The sequence below is a fragment of the Centroberyx affinis genome, unplaced genomic scaffold (assembly GCF_046629955.1).
Source record: "Centroberyx affinis isolate AG114_WGS23_722 - 3 ecotype Tasmania unplaced genomic scaffold, CSIRO-AGI_Caff_v1 ptg001111l_1, whole genome shotgun sequence".
In the NCBI taxonomy this organism is placed as follows: Eukaryota; Metazoa; Chordata; class Actinopteri; order Beryciformes; family Berycidae; genus Centroberyx; species Centroberyx affinis.
The window spans coordinates 144,687-163,663 of record NW_027279653.1 but is presented as its reverse complement, the minus strand read 5'-3'; positions in this window follow the sequence as shown (position 1 = coordinate 163,663).

Here is an 18,977-nt window from a genome sequence, read left to right as displayed (position 1 = left end):
TGCATAAGGCATAAAAATGAATGTAAATAAGCAGCAAATCATAGTTTTTTTTCTCAAAGGGGGGTAAAGAGAATACAGAAAAGCCGCTGTTCTGCTCACACAACAAGGGAAGAGAGAGAGAGAGAGAGAGAGAGAGAGAGAGAGAGAGAGAAAGAAACAGGGACACACGTTATAAACAGACAGGCTAGACAGACAAGCCGATGAGAGTGGTGGAAAAATAGATAACTCTCTGCAGATTTGATATAATCTTTTGAAAGGTCTCCTGTATAGTACCGCCTGCTTCAGTCTGGTTCTAATGTGTTTACTTTCAAACCTACGGAGACAGAGCTCATAGCCAGCTAGGGATAACATGGCAGCGGTGATATGATTCCCTGCCACAGCTACCCACCAGATCCACATCAGCCAGTCCTTTTAATGAAATGTCAGACTTTATATGTGCTTTATTAAAGTGAAGGAGTCATCCATTGATTTTTTTTTTTTTCTTTTCGCCAGCACTGATCTCATCTCACATCTGATCTTTTATCTGATCCTGTCCTGGGTGCTCAATGTTTAAATTGGACATTATGGATCAGTGGATGTGTGCATGTGTGTGTGTGTGTGTGTGTGTGTGTGTGTGTGTGTGTGTACTATGTGTGTGTGTGTGCTCTGGGTGTTATGACAGTCTGACAGTTGAAGGTTAAATTTGGCTCCTTTCACTTCATTCCTTCATTTGGTTGAAGGGGGGAGAGAAAAAGAAGAAACTATGTATTGTGTCCGTGTGTGTGTGTGTGTGTGTGTGTGTGTGTGTGTGTGTGTGTCTGTATGCATTTGGGGGATGGGGAGTGGGGATGGGGGGGGGGGTAGTAAAATTATCTGACAGCTGAAGTTTGAATCTTGTTACCATCTGACCCTTCCCTCATTTCCAGTAATTATGCATCAGCAGGGAATGGGCATTTCATGTGGACTCATACAAGAGTCTTATCTCTAACCTCTATGAAGCTTAGTCCCCCACTGTGCAGTTTTCCCTTTTCCACACGGGCCAGCAATGAGCTCTGTATAAGGAAACATTATATGCAGTAGAGGCACAGTCACATATCCACATTAACAACACCACGTCTATTGGAAATTTTGAATAATTTCATTGGGATTCTTCGCACGCAGTTGCAAAATGGGATTTATCAAGGCACTCTAAGATCTGATTAAAGAAAAACCCCATTCAGTCAACATGTACCAGTCGTGCTGCAGATTTTGACACAGATCATTGCAATTCTCAGATGGAAGACATTGGTAGGAAATTAATCTTGAGCATTGAATTCTAAACACAGTTAGCTGGGTAATAATTATTATATTATTATTATTATATTATATTATAATTATATTGACTGCCCAATTTCTCCCTATCCGGTGGCTTTAGGACGGATCATTAGACAGGAGATCATGCCAGGTGGGGCTTAATGGACCATGTTCAAACACATGATGTACAAGACTAATCTGCTCTGTGTTTTCACTGTATAGAACACACAGACATGCGCACACAGACACACACACACACACACACACACATCTAAAGCAGGCAATTACAGTCTTGTTCACTGGATGTGGGGAAACAGCCTGATGCAGAATATCTATCTGTATTTCAATACTAATATGAAGATCATCCCAGTTGGAAGCGATAGAGATGAATTGTGTGGAAGTGACAAAACTAGTGAGCTGAATCAGAGGGGGATGAGAGGAGCCTCATCGCCTCCGGGGACACAGCATCACACAAGCAAGTGTTCTATAATTGACAGACACAGGCGATCTTTTTTCAGTCAAATTTGGTCTCTTGCCACCAATTTTTTATTGTCATGAAGATTTCATAATGCTCTATGATTGCAAGACAGCATCATTATGCAAGCTTCAGTCTCTGAGGGAGACAGGTGGGGGGGGGGGGGGATATGTCAGCTAATTCTATTTTCCAGCCTCTCAACTTTCAAATCTATAATTAGTCACAGGGGAGAAACCTGGATCTGCCGTTGGGGTTAAGTGCCTCATTTAATGGCATGACTAGGTGTAGGGTTAAAGATGAAACTGTCTAGCCACTGGAATAGACACAAATCCTTAGTGGTTTGACTCCTCATTCCTCTGATTTCTACAGTCTGTGTCCCGCTACATGAGCTTCAACAGCTGGGCTACCTGTGATTACCAGACAGGATATGGGAGTTATTGCATCCTCTTCAATGAGGCCCTTAGTTAGTTTGACAAATGCCCCATCACCCAGAGGTAAAAAATTGCTCAGCTCCAGCAGGAAAACGAATGCCTTTAGCACCAAACAAGAGACAGACAGTGAAAGCACACAATAGCCCAGGTGCACTTGGATAATACATCACTCTCTTTATTCTCAGCATGCTGAGGAGAGAAAAAATACTTTCTCTTTTTTGCCCAAGTGCTCCTGCAGTACTCTAGGATAGTTGTTCAAAACTGAGTGCACATTCACTTTTTCAAGCACACCAATTATATGGCAGATATAGTAGAGAAAACCTGTCTCCTGCTGACTGGCGGAGCATCATGCATTTTCCTGGCCCTATCCAAAGGGCAGACTGCTCGGCAGCCCCAGCCTCCCGGGTATGTTCTCTTGGCAGAACTTCAATCACCTTCCACACTAGCTTTTAAAACAGCCTGCTTGTGTAAAATCTCCACGTTTGCCAGTGGGGAAAAGCCTTGAGAGAAACGGTTAGAAGGCAAAACGACCAGTAGCAACATCATCCGCTGGTCTGTTCCATCCAGGTCCTGCATGAATAAGCAATCAAATAGTCAAACCAGAAGGGCACTCGGAGAGCGCAGACCTCCGCCAAGGTTCGAGCTATTATTGCTTGTTCGTGGGTCGGATCCGCTCCAAAATTTAATGGGTTCTTCCTTGGCCCATGCTACACCCTTCCACGAAGTTTCAGGAAAATCGGGCCAGTAGTTCTTCTGCTAACAGACAAAGAAATGACACTGAAAACATAACCTCCTTGGCGGAGGTAACAACAGACTGAGCACTTGATAGGTGTTGTCAATTCAGTTCTGTGGGAGGCCAACAGCTTGAGGCCACTGAGTCATTTAATTGTTACATATTGACTTCAGGGTTCATACAGACGATGGCTGAAGTCCCTCCAGTCTTTGCCAGCTAGGTTTGTGTTGTTTATGTTAGACATAGTCTCTCTCAAGGTAGGCTAATGGTTATTCCCTTGCAATCAAGAATACACACATACACCGTATCAAAGTATTTCAACCACTCACTCTTGATATACTGTATAAACAGACTTTGGGGTGACACAACTCCCACCTCCTCCACTATCCCTACAGTACATATTGCGCCCTCATACACAGCGTTTTACCATATTGCATTGGTGTTGCATCAACTAAGAACTTTATGCTGTGCAGAAAAGACTGTGATTAGTCTTTTTGAAATGCTATTTTTTTTGTAGTAGCCTCATAGCCTCGCTAAGAACTCCTACCACTCCAGTTCCAAACTTAAAACCGCACAGCCTTTGATTTTCTGCTGCATTACCAAACCCAACTTCTTCCCTTAATCTCAGGCCATTTAAACCCAGAAAGAAATGCGCTGAAGAAATTTGGCAGCCCTTTTCAGAACATATAGATAGCTTTCAAATTATCCCGCCACCTCCCGAGTGAGACCTCTATCTCTCCCCTCTTTAGTATTGACCTTGACCTGCCTACCTATCTGACCTTTGTATATTTACATCACGACCTCTGGTTAACCATAACTTACTTCATAGCCCCCCCCTTTTTTTTCTTTTTTTTTAATATATATTTTCCTCCCCTTCTATGTATTTACTTATTTATTTATTTATTATTTAGTTTGTTCGTTGATATGTTGTTGTTTATTAATCTCTCTTGTTGTTGTAACTGTGAAGCTCCATGTGTTGTATTGAGATGTACCTGTGTTTTGTTTGTGATATGCTGTTTGATTTGTAAACCTGAAAAAACCCATAAATAAATCATAAAAAAAAAAAAAAAGAAGAAATGCGCCGAAATGCATCTTCATACTTCAAATAAGACTGGATGACTTTCAGCTATTCAAGCATCCTTCAAAAGGTTAAGCGAGTAAGTGCACTCCATTGATCGGTTGCCTGTCAGATGACACATTCTGTTGAGATTAACCGCATTGACATGATGTGTCTAATGCAGGGGCTGCAGACAACACTGTTGTTCTGCTCTGTTTGGGTAACATGCATTAACCTCAAGAAAAAAAAAAAGCAATTTGTACCCATCTCCACCACTGCCATTTTAAATTACTGACCTTTTACGAGGGGCAGAAGATTTATTGTTTATGTTTTATTGTTTTGTGGTATCATATATAATTTATTGTTTAGTTATGATGATTGATGGAGATACTTGCAAAAGAACTATGCAAAGACCCAAAATAATGACTTTTACAAATGTCCAATCACAACACAATATTGATCGCTACAGCGAATCAGCACCCGCCCTCTGTGGCTGCAGACGCAGGAGCTACCTACTCCACTGGGAACTGCAAGAACAGTTGATGATATTTGTGGAATTTGCCATCTGCTCGGATGTGAGCCGGTGTGTCGAGATGTTAATTTAATTTCATTAACAGAGATAGCGTGGCCTTTCATCTCCGTAGCAACTGTAGTCCTTCATTGTCGTGAAAGCCCTAATCAAGGGTGTGGGAGCAGATGGAGAAGCCAGATAGTTTGCAAGACAAGAGAGGGGGGGTGAAAGAGAGAGAGAGTGAGACGGAGAAAGGAAGCGAGACAGAGAGGTAGACGGCTGGAGAGAAGAAAGAGAATGAGAAAACAGCGATGTATCGTAATGACTTCACCTGATGCCATCTTCACCTGATGCCAGTGATTCCTGTCTTGTTACCATAGAGACAGGAAGGTGATGCTATCTTCTGGGTGTGTTGCCAGATTAAATCACATTTGTGTTGAATTAATCAGTTTTGGCTTTTCCATCAGTTTTGGCTTTGTTGTTAACAGATGCACCTGTTTGAAATCCTGACAGATGCTGTACTAAGAACTCGGCCCTGTGTTACTTGACATGCTTACTGATGAACTGACTTCCTTTGATGGCAATATGTGCAAAGCCAAATGACTGTTGTTGTTGCTCTACATTTTGTGGATTGACTTTTGTTTCTTTCTCTCACGCTGACACAAACTTTGTCGAGGCTTAGTTGACTCAAAAGCTTGCGTCAAAGTTTTGTAGTGGGTGAAAAGTGTGTGCATGGTCTTTGTGTGTGTGCTGCATGTGTGTGTATGCTTGTCTGTATTTATGTGTATGGTCTGTGAAGGCTCTGTGTAGGAGTGTCTGTGCAAAGGTGCATTAATGTTAAAGTGTTTGTTCGACTGGTCTCCAAGGCCTTTTTCAGGCCTATCAGAAAGCCAAGGCAGTCAGGGAAATTGCACAGGCGCTGGCAAGAGCTGATAGCCTGGCACTGAAGTAAACAAATATCAAAAGTGACGGGCAGAATAGGTAAATAGCCCACAACACTCACTGACTGAGTATGTCTGCAATATAGTGCTTTTCCCCAGGCACAGATTAAACCTAGTCCTTGACCAAAAACATCCCTGGAATGTAGATTTTGTGATTTATGTAACCGATCGGTTGAGGTTTATGAATTTGTTGTTGAATATATTGAAAATCTACTAAACTTTTTATACCTCATGGGTCCAAACAGTGCAAGAACATATAATTCTGCCTCTGACCATAGAGTTGGCCTTTCCAGTGTAACTTCAGTATATTAATGTGAGGGATATTCCATGTACTTGAAGGTGCTCCGTTGCCTTAATAGTGTTGTGTCCATGTGTTTGCCTCTGAATAGGATATAATGGAGATTAATGGTATAGCTATGTTGCTCTGACTGACCCCCCTACTCCATCCACTACCTACCATTGCCTCTGATCTTTCACTGAACTCTGCAACACACACATACTCATAAAATACACACACAAACGCACACTGAGAGCAGAGAGGGAGGAAGACAGACAGAGAGGAGAGACCTGCGCTAAACCAACAATAAGATCAATACAGGAGGCTGAAATGAGACAACAAAGCTTACATCAGTCATCCAACCTGTTCAACTCAATGTTTTCCTGGGTTACTCGGCTAGAATAATGGCACATCTTCACTCAAGCAGACTATAACACTGAAATTTAAAGATTTAAAAAATATATTAAAAAATGTTTTATTAGCTTATATTCCTACATTCAAACCTCATTTTTAAAGCTACAATATGCAACTTCACGCCTTGAGGCAGGAAGAGTATTGTTCATCCCGCCTCCTCCCCCGCAGTCAGTCAAGTTCACACACCAACACTTGTCATTCATCTTGATGAACTGTCTTCTTTGAAACGGCATCTTGCCTGAGGCTGAGGTAACGGCATCCACAAAGCCTCCACAGACACTGAAGAAGCAGTGAACAGTGAACGCAGGCAATCTGCAATAAAACAAAAAAGCAATGCTGATGTTTACTTGTGTTTTTGAACTGGTCTTGCCTGCCGCATGTTTTAGCTCTGCTGTTTTTTTGTTTCTTGCTTTCCACTGTCATAGTTGTTGCTATGACTTCCCTGCACTTGATAGCCACAACCCAGCTCACCACTGACCACGCCCACAGCGAGTAGTATACGCCCAAAAACGTCCTGGATGTCATTTAAAAGACAATTTCAGGCAAACAGGGGATTTAGGCACGAGAACACTGGGTCACAGACAGGCACAGACTATAATAGATCCTCTTTGTTTATTGTTATTGTGATGTCAACAAAGTTGTTATTGTAGTTTTAATGTCTGAATATTGCCTTTTTAGTCTAAACTTCATTGGTGTAATTCCCTAACAGCACTGGTATTTTCACTCATTTCAATTTCATGTTCTGTAGTAAAAGTTGTTAAAAAGTGCATTTAAAATGTGCAAAAATATTCAAGCACTCTGTCTCATACTTGCAGTTAAAAACATTTTATTGAGAAACATGCAATATCTCTCGTATGACCTTCCCTCGTGCCTGCACAGCCTTCTCCTACGCGCCTGCTGTTTTAAGTTTTTAATTGTTATAACTAAAACTAGTGAAACTAGTGATTTATTTTTCTTAAAACAAGTCCAAGTGTAAAGTGAGGAGATCTGTCATAGATGTACAATAATTACACTGTACCTCTATGCTTTAAACAAAATGGAAAATATAAAAAAAATAAGTATTTCAAGTATTTAAATTACAAGATTGTAGCATTTAGATGCATATAGATCAAAAACTTGCAAAAGAGAACAGAGAAAATTTCCTTGAATTTCATCATAATTTTATTACAGCCAAATCATCTGAGTTACTCTACATCCTCCAGCAAAATGCATTCCACATGGAATTGTCTATATTGCCTGTGTGCATGTTATGATAATGTAACTCAATGCATTCATGTTCTCTGATTATCTGCTGACACTAAAAACCATTCTTGCAATTTATGCATGTGCATAGTCGAGCTGTGGTCAAGGAGAGATCAAACAGGGGATATGAGGTGAGATAATACAGTTATGTTCTCCTGTTCTCATCTAATTGGATCTCACCTTTCAGCAGAGACCTGTGGCTGGCGGCCCAAGGTTGAGACACTGTTGATATTACCTGTCTGCTCTCTCACTCACTACGGTCCCTTTGTATGAATTATTCAAGACGCACAGTCACAGCTGAAAAGAACCACACACAAGGGGAGCTAAACCCAATCTGTCAGACCAAGCTATATAAAACAGAGTCATATATTACTCCTTTGGGTGATAGCATTTTGCTTTCATTCAGGTGTTTATGTCTGTCTACCAAACCGAGGCATATTTATGAATGGGATGACGACCGATTCAAACAGCGGCACCATAACTGCTCCCTTTCACTGACATTCAAAGCTCATGACCTTCCTGCAATTTTCTATCAATATCTCCCTCACACAGCGCTGGCACTGGAACCAGATAATGAAAGTGTCTGTGTTCCTCCAACTGTAACCAACATGATGAAGCTAATTTCCTCGGTCGTCTCCTATTTCCCAAGATGCAACAGGACAACCACTCTATCAACCGCCGAGCGAGGTTATTAATCTTAACCAAAACAATGCGTCCGAAGGGAATTCTCCAATAATGTGAACTTATGAACATCTTTTTTTTAACATCATTATTATAAAATGGCTACTTCAAGCACATCCTGCTTGGTCCTGACCATATAAAGAAAGGTAAGAAAGAAGATACAAATTATGGTGGATCCCTAACAGAGAAGCTTCAGCACACCTACGTACAAAGTGTAATGTCATCAAATAAAGAAAAAGACCAAGCTCCCAAATCGAAATTGTGCAGGAGTTTTGTCTTTCTTAATGGAACATCTCTGAAAAATACAATAAAAGTTGAAAACCCCACATGAAAAATAAGAGAACTACACTGAAAGAAACAGAAAGAGAGAGAGAGCGACAGACAGATAGACATTCACAGTAAGTACTGGGTGCAGATACAATATGACCTTGCTTTCCATTTTCTCTCTTTGTCACTTGCTCTCTCTTTCTATCTCTCTCTATTCGTCTCTCTAATGATTTTTTCACCTCAGTTGAAGAGGGAAAAAGGGAGAGGAGAGTGAAAAAAAACCTGATGAATAGAGGGAAGTTGAAAAGGTGAGAATGAACAGAAAGGAGTGGAAGAATAGGAGGGAGAGTGCAGAAAGAGGGGTGGAAAGAGGAGCAGAAGCTGTCACTGTAGCTTGAGTGGAGTGTGGTGAGACTGTATGAATTGCCTTGACAAATCCCCCTGCTAAAACTCAACAAGCAGGGGCAGCAGTGCAGAGCGAACAGCTCAGGGACAATATGGCCATACTGTGAAACAGAAAAACAAGAAGTGAACAGGACAGTATAGATGTGAACAGGACCGTATCGTTGTTGTTGTTTTTTTTAATTTCTGTTGTTTTATTAGTCTTTGTTAGATCATTAAATTGCATTGAGTTGCCTCAGATGACAAGACATTTTTTATGGACCTCATGTTTTTGTAGCAGTACTAAACATTTACTTTATTTCATAATAATAGGTGCTTAATATAGGTAGGGTAACACGACTGTCCATAAGATTTTCTTTCAATAAATTAAATAAAAAGCAATGTCACAGGATTACATTTTGCTTGATTTTGGGACCACAAAAGACAAAAACCCTAAATTCACAGGGAAAAATGTCTACTTTTGCAGAATGACAACATAAAAGTTAGTTTTGATGAAATTCCCATTTCACTAACTCTGTACAATAAAGCCATGCAGAGTCTCTGTACAAATCTTTTAACACTAGTCACAATGATTGATAGGATGATTGATGGGTTTGCTGGCAGATCTGGTCTTTCAGATGATCAAAAATTCAAACAATAAGCTCCGTCTTCAGAGTTGCGAGCTTCTGTCTCTTTGTTGTTACTTGTTATTGCTCAATTTTAATGGTTTCATTACAAAATGTTCTATATCCATTTCAGAAACATTTTGCTACCTGAAAATCAAAAGCACAGATTATTCTATCTTCCAAAAAATGTTTTGAAAGAGCAGAAATCATCTTTTTCAAATGGTGGATGTCTCGCATTGGAAAGAAACCCTTCAGTTTCACCAACGCAAATGTTATGTTTATTTTGCTCTCTTAATACCAGATACTCCAACATGTTCTCATTGTTATGTTTGAAGCAGACTGGGTACTCACACATAGATCCATCAGGTGCATCATGAGCTTGTGTGGTTTTTGTTTTTGAGTCTGTAATCATGTTTACCTCACAGTGAGTGGTGCATATCTTTGGCTCTGCATCCCATTGAGCTGCCTGCAAGTGTTCATACAGTCCTGGCAGTGTAATGCAGAAGGAACACAGACACACTCTGTTTTATGAATAAAAATCAATGTTTAACAAAAAAAAAAACATCGGGCAAGGCATTGAAAACACATTGTCTTGTATATAAATGGCCTGTAAATTTGACTGGAATTCAAGGTGTGTATTCTTGTAGCAAATATAAACATTCATTCATTTTCCTTGGGTCACTGGAACCTATCCCAGCATACATTAGGCAGAAGGCAAGGAAACACTGTCCATCACAGTATTAACACACATAGCAACACACCTTCATACCTATAGACTGACGCATTCATGCCTCTATGGGCAATCTAGAGTCTCCAGTCCACCTGACTCACATATCTTTCCAATATGGGAGGAAACTAACAGGAACAAAGAGAGAACATGCAAACTCACACAGGGAATTGGACCTGGATCCTTCTTGCTGTGAGGCAACCAGCGCTAACCGCTGAGCCACCATGCTGCCGCCAAATGTAATTAAGCATTCACCATATCATCATATACCGGACTATATAATTCCTATAATGAGATTCTCTATGTGATGATTGGGGATGGATGAGAGAGAGCTCATTGCCAAAATTTTAAATGATAATGATCTGTATTGAGCGTGTCAATTCATGTCAGTGTGTTATAACTAGAATGAGAAAAAAACTGATTTGATTGACATGAAACCCAATTATAATCCCTGTAATTGAAGCCTTTTTGCTTTGTTGCTTAGGAACAGCCAGCCCTATGCGCCAAGGACGCCTTATCCATACTAATAATGGTATAGAATCGTACCAATAATTGTGTAGATTGTCAATCACACCAGTATGAAAAGAAAAGTTGTCAAATAAAAGTTAGTGGGTTAGTGAGACTGCAACCTTGGGTCTAATGCTGCAACTTCCCTTTAGTATTACTGGGTATGATAGAGGCCAAGGCTGTGATGTTGTACTTCCTTATAAAAGAGCACTGTTGCTAGTTAGCCAAGTGTTTATGAAGCGCAGTTTCAACTCTGTGTAATTTCTGTAGTGTGAGGATGTGTCATGTCGTGTTTTCTTGTGGGAAGAGGATTTATGGCTGTGCTCATTATAGCTTGCCTATACACAATCCCCGTCCCCTCGGGACAGAAATGCCACCCAACGAACTGAGACCCAAATTAGCCGAGAAACCGTCTGGACTCTAGTATCCATAACAACAGCAGCATCACAAATTCAACTCTAAACAAAAGCAGACAAAATATCACACACTATGAAAATTCATTGTGAGACTAAATGCGAGCTTGCTGCTTTTCCTCCTCCTGTATTAGCTAGACAGTGTTTGTGTAATTAGGGGGTGATCGTGTGATTAGGTGGGTGGGGAAGAGAGGAGAACAGAAAAAAGGCAATATGATATCTAATTAAGCAATGAGCTGCAGCAAAATGATACGTTTGATTAGTGTGTCCACTTGGTCACGGAGGAAATTCAGCAGAATAATGCATGGCAGTGGACTCTGTCACAGGTAATTTTGTTCTGAGCATTAAATTATGCAGGGAATGCTACAAAATGACTCAAATTTTCAGAAGGATTATCAGAGAAAGACACCTTAAAACATTAGCAAATTACCACCATGCTTTGATAGAAGGGTGGAGACTTCACAAACCGAATGTGAATTAACAAGGACAAGGCTTGAAATGAGAAAAACACTATAGCTCTAGCCAGAAACTGTGTTCAGTGTCGATGAGCAGTGGATGTGTATCTGTACTCCGCCGTCTATCATGACATCAGATCAGCATGTCAACAGCCTCTGCTGTGAGAAACACTACACTGAAAGCTTAGACCATTTCAAAGCATTTTCACTCTCACTGGCAAAACAACGCATTGCAAATGGATTTCACTCTCACAGCAACAACATGACTGTGTTGAATGGAAGTGGTGCAAAAGAAAGGTTGCTTAGAAACACGTTGATTAGATTATATCCAAATGTAGCTTTCTTTTCTTCCCCCGGTGCTTTCAGGCTTACTGTCTTTTCTGGTTGCCGAGGTGTTTTATAAAGTCTTATTGATTGTGACATGACATCACTACTTCTCAACTCCAGCTCTGCACCTCGCGCTCGTAATCCTAGGGGTTTGATGTTGGGGGGAAAAGAATTGCCTTCATTCTTTATAGAGGTTTTTCCTGTTTCAGTCCTGTGGCACTGAAAATGTATAGATGTTGTCTATCTGGTGAAAATAGCCAAAATAGCCAATTGAGGTATATATTAAACTTAGAGAATCTATCACAATTATTTCAAAATATGAGTCAAACAGTTTGAGATCAGATAGTCCTAAATATTTACCATCACCATAAGCAGGGGAAAGAGCACAGCTGATGGCCATGGTTTTAAAAGGTTTTAAAGGTGTGTTGTGTGTTTCCAGTCCCCAAATGGATATTTCAGCATTGCCTTTGCTACGTTTTAGAAGTACACAAATTCCTACTTAATGTACATGCTTCGCCTGTTTTGCTGGCTAGACACAGAGAAAGATTTTTTATTTTTTGTAGAAAAGGGCAATTGAATCCGCTCCTGTAAATCTGGTCCTTTCTAAACACCGTCTTTCGTAGTATAGCTGTCAAAATATGATAATGTAATTTCCATCAAATGCCCATTCATTTAATTATGCAGTCATGTTTCTATGCATGTTTCCATTTGCTTTCTATCATGTTGCACCACCCAGTGTGAGTGCAGCACTGGCCTGTCGATGAGTGTCCATTCACAGTGATGGTTCATTTAGATGTTTTCTGTAGTGGAGTGACTTGAAACAAATCACTTAATTGCATCACTGAATGGTCCCATGGGTGATTTTTTTTTTTATCATATGAAACAAGCAAATAAATTCAATTACATTATGCACAGAGAACATTTGAAACAATATTACTTGGGGAGCATCAAAGAGCTATGGTTCACAACTTGTTCCTGATGACAGAAACACATTATGTACCAGTGGGAAATCAATTCGCAAGCCAGTCTTTCTCACTACAAAACCCTCAAGGCTTCTTTCTTACTGTGACAAAGGGGAGTTCCCACTCTTGATTTGAAACTGGATACGTTTGAAATTATAGTAGTTATAGCGGCAATATCAATCTAAATTGTTCATCTCCTTTCTTGTTCAAGTTCTTCCACCAAGGCAATGTAACCATTAAGCATTTGATACAACGCACCAAGGTCATATTTGTGATGAAAACTCAAAACGTATTACAGCATCAAAGCCTTTAATCCTATAGAGTTGTTTGAGACTGGGCTGCTGTTCAAAAAGAGACACAGCAGTGAACATTTGATGGTATTTGTATTTGTATTTGTCAGATGAGGGTTGAACTGTCAACTGCTGTACTTTGAGACTAATCAACCTTTAAAGTGCTTAACATCTTCCACCCACATGAACCTGGCCACTGCAGCATTTAACAGAAGAGACACAGAAAGAAAGTTTGAAGATCAAAATGATTGAATGGGAGTCTGAAGTACAGTGCTGTACTATATCGTATCATACACACTTTGTTTAAGTGATCTACCTGGCTGACTATCTTGTGGCAGTTATAATTTTCTGGATAGATTTTATAGGTACATTGCAGTCTATTCTTTCTCGCACATCAAGCCACGCTTCATGCATCGCTAATACACTGTACATTCACAAGCTCTAATGAGCCTAATTAGCTGAAATCTTTCCTGTGTCAAAATATTATCCCCCATATATTCTCATTATCTTCCACATTCCAAGGATGTTCTCATAATCTGCACAATTACAGCATACTAAAATATGTGAACTTCTCTTTAGATCAATCCCTGTATGCACAGAGGATGCGGTGTCAGTCTCCTTGTTCAGAAAGAGATAATTGGCCCCTCTGCGGCTGCGTACCAGTCATCATACATATGCACTGAGCGGCCCCGCCGTAGCCATGGCAACAGAGAATTGTCATGATACCCCAATTGTATTTGAGCAAACATACATCCATAGTGATTTTAACACTTAAACAACTTTTCACACACACTTTATTAACCGTAAGTTTATCTTAACCCCCGGGTAAGAGATTCACAGTGTCAAAAAAGTTCAATGATTGGACGACACAAATATGACGCACATTTCATTCTAAACTCTTTCGCCGTTTCGAGTTGGGGATAACCCTGTAAAATGGGTTAACCCACTCCAGAGCAGGGCCAGCTAACCCAGGGCCAGGTAAAGTACAAAAAGAAAATATGCAGTGTGAAAAGCCCTCATGAAACCATGAAACAATGCCAATGGCCACCACACTAGTTCTCATTCTCTCTTTCTCTCTCTCTCTCTCTCTCTCCCCCCCCTCTCTCTCCCACCCCCCCTCCCACCACCACCACCACATTGCTTGTTCCCTTCTTAAAATCATCGACAAAGATAGTACCAGTCCATGTGTGCATGGGCAGAACAAGATGGGTTGTATTTCCAAGACATGTAGAAATGTGTAGTGTAAAGACTACTACACAATATGTAAATGAGTCTCCGATGTTACAGTAGATTTTTAGGTATTCAGGATTTGAACTCAGCTATGCAGGTTGTACCAACTACTGCAGCGCTAAAAGCCACTGCCAAGAGAAAGCCTTAAATTCTTCCTGAGGGAAAGCAAGAGAGAGGATACAAAGGGTCGCCTCAGTTACTCAACCCCATTCATTCCAGCATGAAGGTGATTAAAGTTACTGCACTTCATTTGTCACTTCACTTGCTTATTTGTCACCTACTATGTAACCCCGACCTTAGCCTAACTCTAACCCCAACCCTAACCTGACCCCATTTCTAACACTAACCTAATATGAACCCTAACCCAGACATAGAAAATCAATAGACTACTTTTCACACTACTGTGTGTATCAGCTGGAAACTCAGATAGACTCTTTAGTGGCACATTATAGTCACCTGATAGCAAGTTGAGTATCAGTATTGGCCTATCCAAACAGTGTGAGTCAGGTCACTTCAGATAAGTGCTTTGATTTTTAAACACTTTCACTGCTGGGTGGGTGGATTCAATTAATGCAGCATTAATGGGCACAGGAGATGGGCACATTTGCATGTCATGGACACAAGATTTCCATGACAGCAGTTTCATACTGCAGCACTCTCTGCGCATTTTTAATAGCAATACATCAAAGCTGACTGGAGTATTAAACTTGGGCACTGATGAACGCTGATTATAAGGGGAAAATGTAAAATGTTTTTCAAAAGCATCCCGCTGTTTCCTACTCAATTTTCAGTTTGACCTTTATAACTACACAGCGACAATTAGCATGCTGACAACAACTCCAGGTGTTTATTCATCTGGTGACCCACTGGGGACACCATGGGCTAAACACCGGCAGCCCACTGCCATGGTGAGTAATGCCAGCATATAAAAGACATGAAACTGAAAGGAATGTAAAAGGAAAACTGGGCTGGATATCCACTGATGTTTCATTTACTCTTAAAAAAGATACGTCATTGTCAACACTTCCACTTGTTTAATTCGTAATGACGCTCATTTGCGGTGTTTTCAACACAGCATATGTCAGTAGCAATGCACACTGACACAACATGGGTTGTTATTAACATAAGTTGTCTTCAAAAGGAACACAAATGTGCCAAGTGTCTAGTTGTACCAAACTAGACATGTGGATGTCATAATCTCAGCATCAACTTCAACAACAGCCTAACCCCCACTGCAGTTCAGAAACCACATGATAACAAAAACTGAATTACATTTGTTGTCCAGGCTGTTTCAAAGCTCAAAATCAGTTTGCTTCTATGATGGAATTCCAAGATAACAATCATTTTCACACAAGCAATGCAATTTCATACCAGCAGATATACTACTTTTATGCATTCCTTTTGTCTCTTTTGTGCAAATAATGATATTAAAACTAAGCCCCTACAGGTTGTTGTTACTATAATTTGATACTTAATTGGTGATAAACACACTCTTTAGTATTTCCTCTACTCTACTGTGTATTTCACTCTTTGTAGTGGGGCTGAGAGATGATACCAGATCCCCTGGGGCCTCTTTTACAAAAATGTTCTTTGACTTTATTTTTGATTGCATCATACAATCCTTTCAAAGAATAAGATTAAAAAGATAAATAAAAGACATACAGAAAATTATATGTATGGAGATCAGATTGTTGATGATGATAGACATTAGTTTGATCTTTCAACACTAGAAAGGCCAATTTGACAGCTATTTTGAATTTTAACATTGAAATATCTCTGTTATCAAAATGTCCCTTTTTTAAGACTCACTTTCTGTACAAAGTCGTGTTGTTAGATTTTCAAAATCAGGCAAGGAAATAATGGATATAATTACATTTACACACTTCAGTTGACGGCTTGTTGGCGCGCTCTTAGACTCCACAGGCTGTTCTAGTGTTAATATTTCAGAAAAAATTGGAGAAAATCACTGTAATCTTTATATAAACCACAACCTTGGATCTGTTCATATGCACAGACACTAACTGCGGTTACATGAGACATTTTTTTTCATTCTGAATGAAATCATTCCGAAAGAAGATTGCCACGTAGCCTAAGTCTTTACATGAGTGCTAAATATAACGATCGCATTAACATGTGCGTTTACATGCTCCTGATGTAACCAGGGTTATACCACCCCTCTCAAATGGAATGAAATTTCATTCAGATCGGCCAGTTTATTCTGATTGAGGCGTTTATATGAGGCATTTTTATTCTGATTGGGCTACTATTCTGATTAAACGGCTCCATGTAAACGTGGACAAGAGGCTCATATAAATGAGGCCCTGGTATGCATGATTAGATTATGCAGACAAACGACTGAAAACATTCTAAATCTCAATGTTATGCATTCAGCCTGAACGCTGTTGCCATGCAAAAACAATATGTGTCTTCTTAAGATTCCTGTCACTGCATTCCCATTTCCATTTCGTCTCTGCCATTCTCATTTTTCTCTTGTGGATATGTGTGACTTTCACTGATGGCTTATTGATATTTATGAATCCCATTCAGAGGTGTGAATGATGCCATTATAAGCTATATATGATAGTACTACATACTGATGGCAGCTATTGCAGCTGTTGCCATCTATCTCAATCCTTTGTAGGTTGCATTACTGGGTATAGTGTGCATCTGTGTGTCTGCATACATCTCTTTCTTTGTTTATCTGTGTTTCTTTTTGCTTTCCTCCTTTTGTAGTTTATCGCAGGGAAGATGCATGTGTGTTTCTTTGTTCACCTCTGAGCCTCTATTGATATAAAATTACAGTGGGACTTGCAAACTAATGCTGAATATATTGTACTGTCTGACATATTTACACGGCGAGAACCACTGATGGAGGAAGAGAGAGAGAGAGAGAGAGAGAGAGAGAGAGAGAGAGAGAGAAAGAGAGAACTGATGTACAGAGAGGAGGACAGAGAGAAGATGCACAAAGAGAGACTGAGGGGTACTGGAGCTTCCCAAACTGTCACTGCAGCACTTTCATCCTCCCACCTATCAACAAATAAACTCACACACACAGAGACACACACACACACACACACACACACACACACACACACACACACGCTCGTGCACACACACCCACATACACACACGCATGCATGCACACACACAAGAAGAACTACAATTGTTGCTTAGGCCTGCACTGTGTAGCTTCCTAGTGTCACTGCACCATTTACATCTTCCCACACATGAACAAATAAACACACACACACACACAGACACACACCTGCAGAGAAGTATAAATACATGTCAGATTTTCCCATGTTTTAAGTTATGCTTGCATCGTGTTAAATCAGACAACTACATTATACAGGCTACCAATAACATTAGAATAATTCTTTCTTTCTCTCATGTATCATTACCAAAAATAGATTTGCACCTTTTTCTGCCTCAATGTGACTGTGTCTCTGTCAACAAGCAGTGGTACAGGTGGATGGGCAGAGAGATGCTTCAGGAAAACATAGCTGGTAATAGATCTAATGATTCAAAGAGTTTTACCACCTGTGACCACTGGAGAGCGCTGTTGCATACACAAACAATGGTCATTTGGTTAAGTTATTGCAATGGAGGTGCTGTGACTTTGCGTGTGCGTATGCATGTGCATGTGTGTGTGCGAGCATGTGCGTATGTGTGTATGTGTCTTGCGTGTGCATGTGCATATACGTGTCTGTATGCAAGTGTGTGCAATAGTTTGATAAGTCTTAATTATGTTAATTCGAGCAGTAATCCTCATATCCAGAGCTTTCAGTGTACGGCGGTGTTATTTTTTTCAATTTGGTGTTACTTACTGTCTGTCTTTCCCTTAAATGAAAAAGATGTGCCAGTGCAGAGCTTCCCGTGACATGGGAATGAAAAACATTGCTTGTCACGGCTGTCAAACTCCATATCCTCGGTCGGACTGTGCTACTGACATTTCCTATAGGTGTCTGTTGTATTGCCTTGGCATTTAGAGTGAAAGGTATACAACTCTCTGCTCCCCATGGGCACATAGCTAGACAGAAAAAAAAGAGGATGGATCCAGATCACAATCGCTGTTTCCATGACAACATCAATGTTGACACCAGGGGGAATGGAGGTCTGCCATTTGTTTGAGTGCTCATTAATAAGATGAGAAGAAAACAAAACACGAGAGTGGGACTGAATGGAAGTGGTTTAAAACGATATTAAAGTTGAATGGGTGAGTTATTGCTGCGCCCTCAGTTGGTTCTTTTTCTTCAGCTCAACAGCAATTGGTAGGCAATAGTCTTGTCATGAGTTGAGCAGCCAGGCTTGCAAATATTAATGCACACAGGCGGAGGTAGTTTATATTTGCCAGTGGAAAGCTCACAATGGGCCCCAATGCATATTACAGTCTGCATGCGTGAACCCACAGCAAATAGCTATCGCTTGATTATAGATGATTATAGAATTATAGATTATAGACACAGGCTGCCTTGTGTGTATTGAGGGCAGAGAGCTCCTGAGGATAGAAAAACACTTCCTGACACAACATACATTTCCAGGTCATTTTCATGCTTTAAAATAGGATTGATTGTTAATTAACCTGTAGGGAATTTGTCTTACATATTGATTGATTTGTGTTGATTGGCAATCAACAAGACAAAAAGTGCACAACACACACAGTATACTAAACAGCATGTCTCAGTTTACAAATCTAAAAGTGTCCCAGCATGCCTCTGCAGAGTTCAGCAGCCAGATGCTTGAAGGGATGAAATGAGG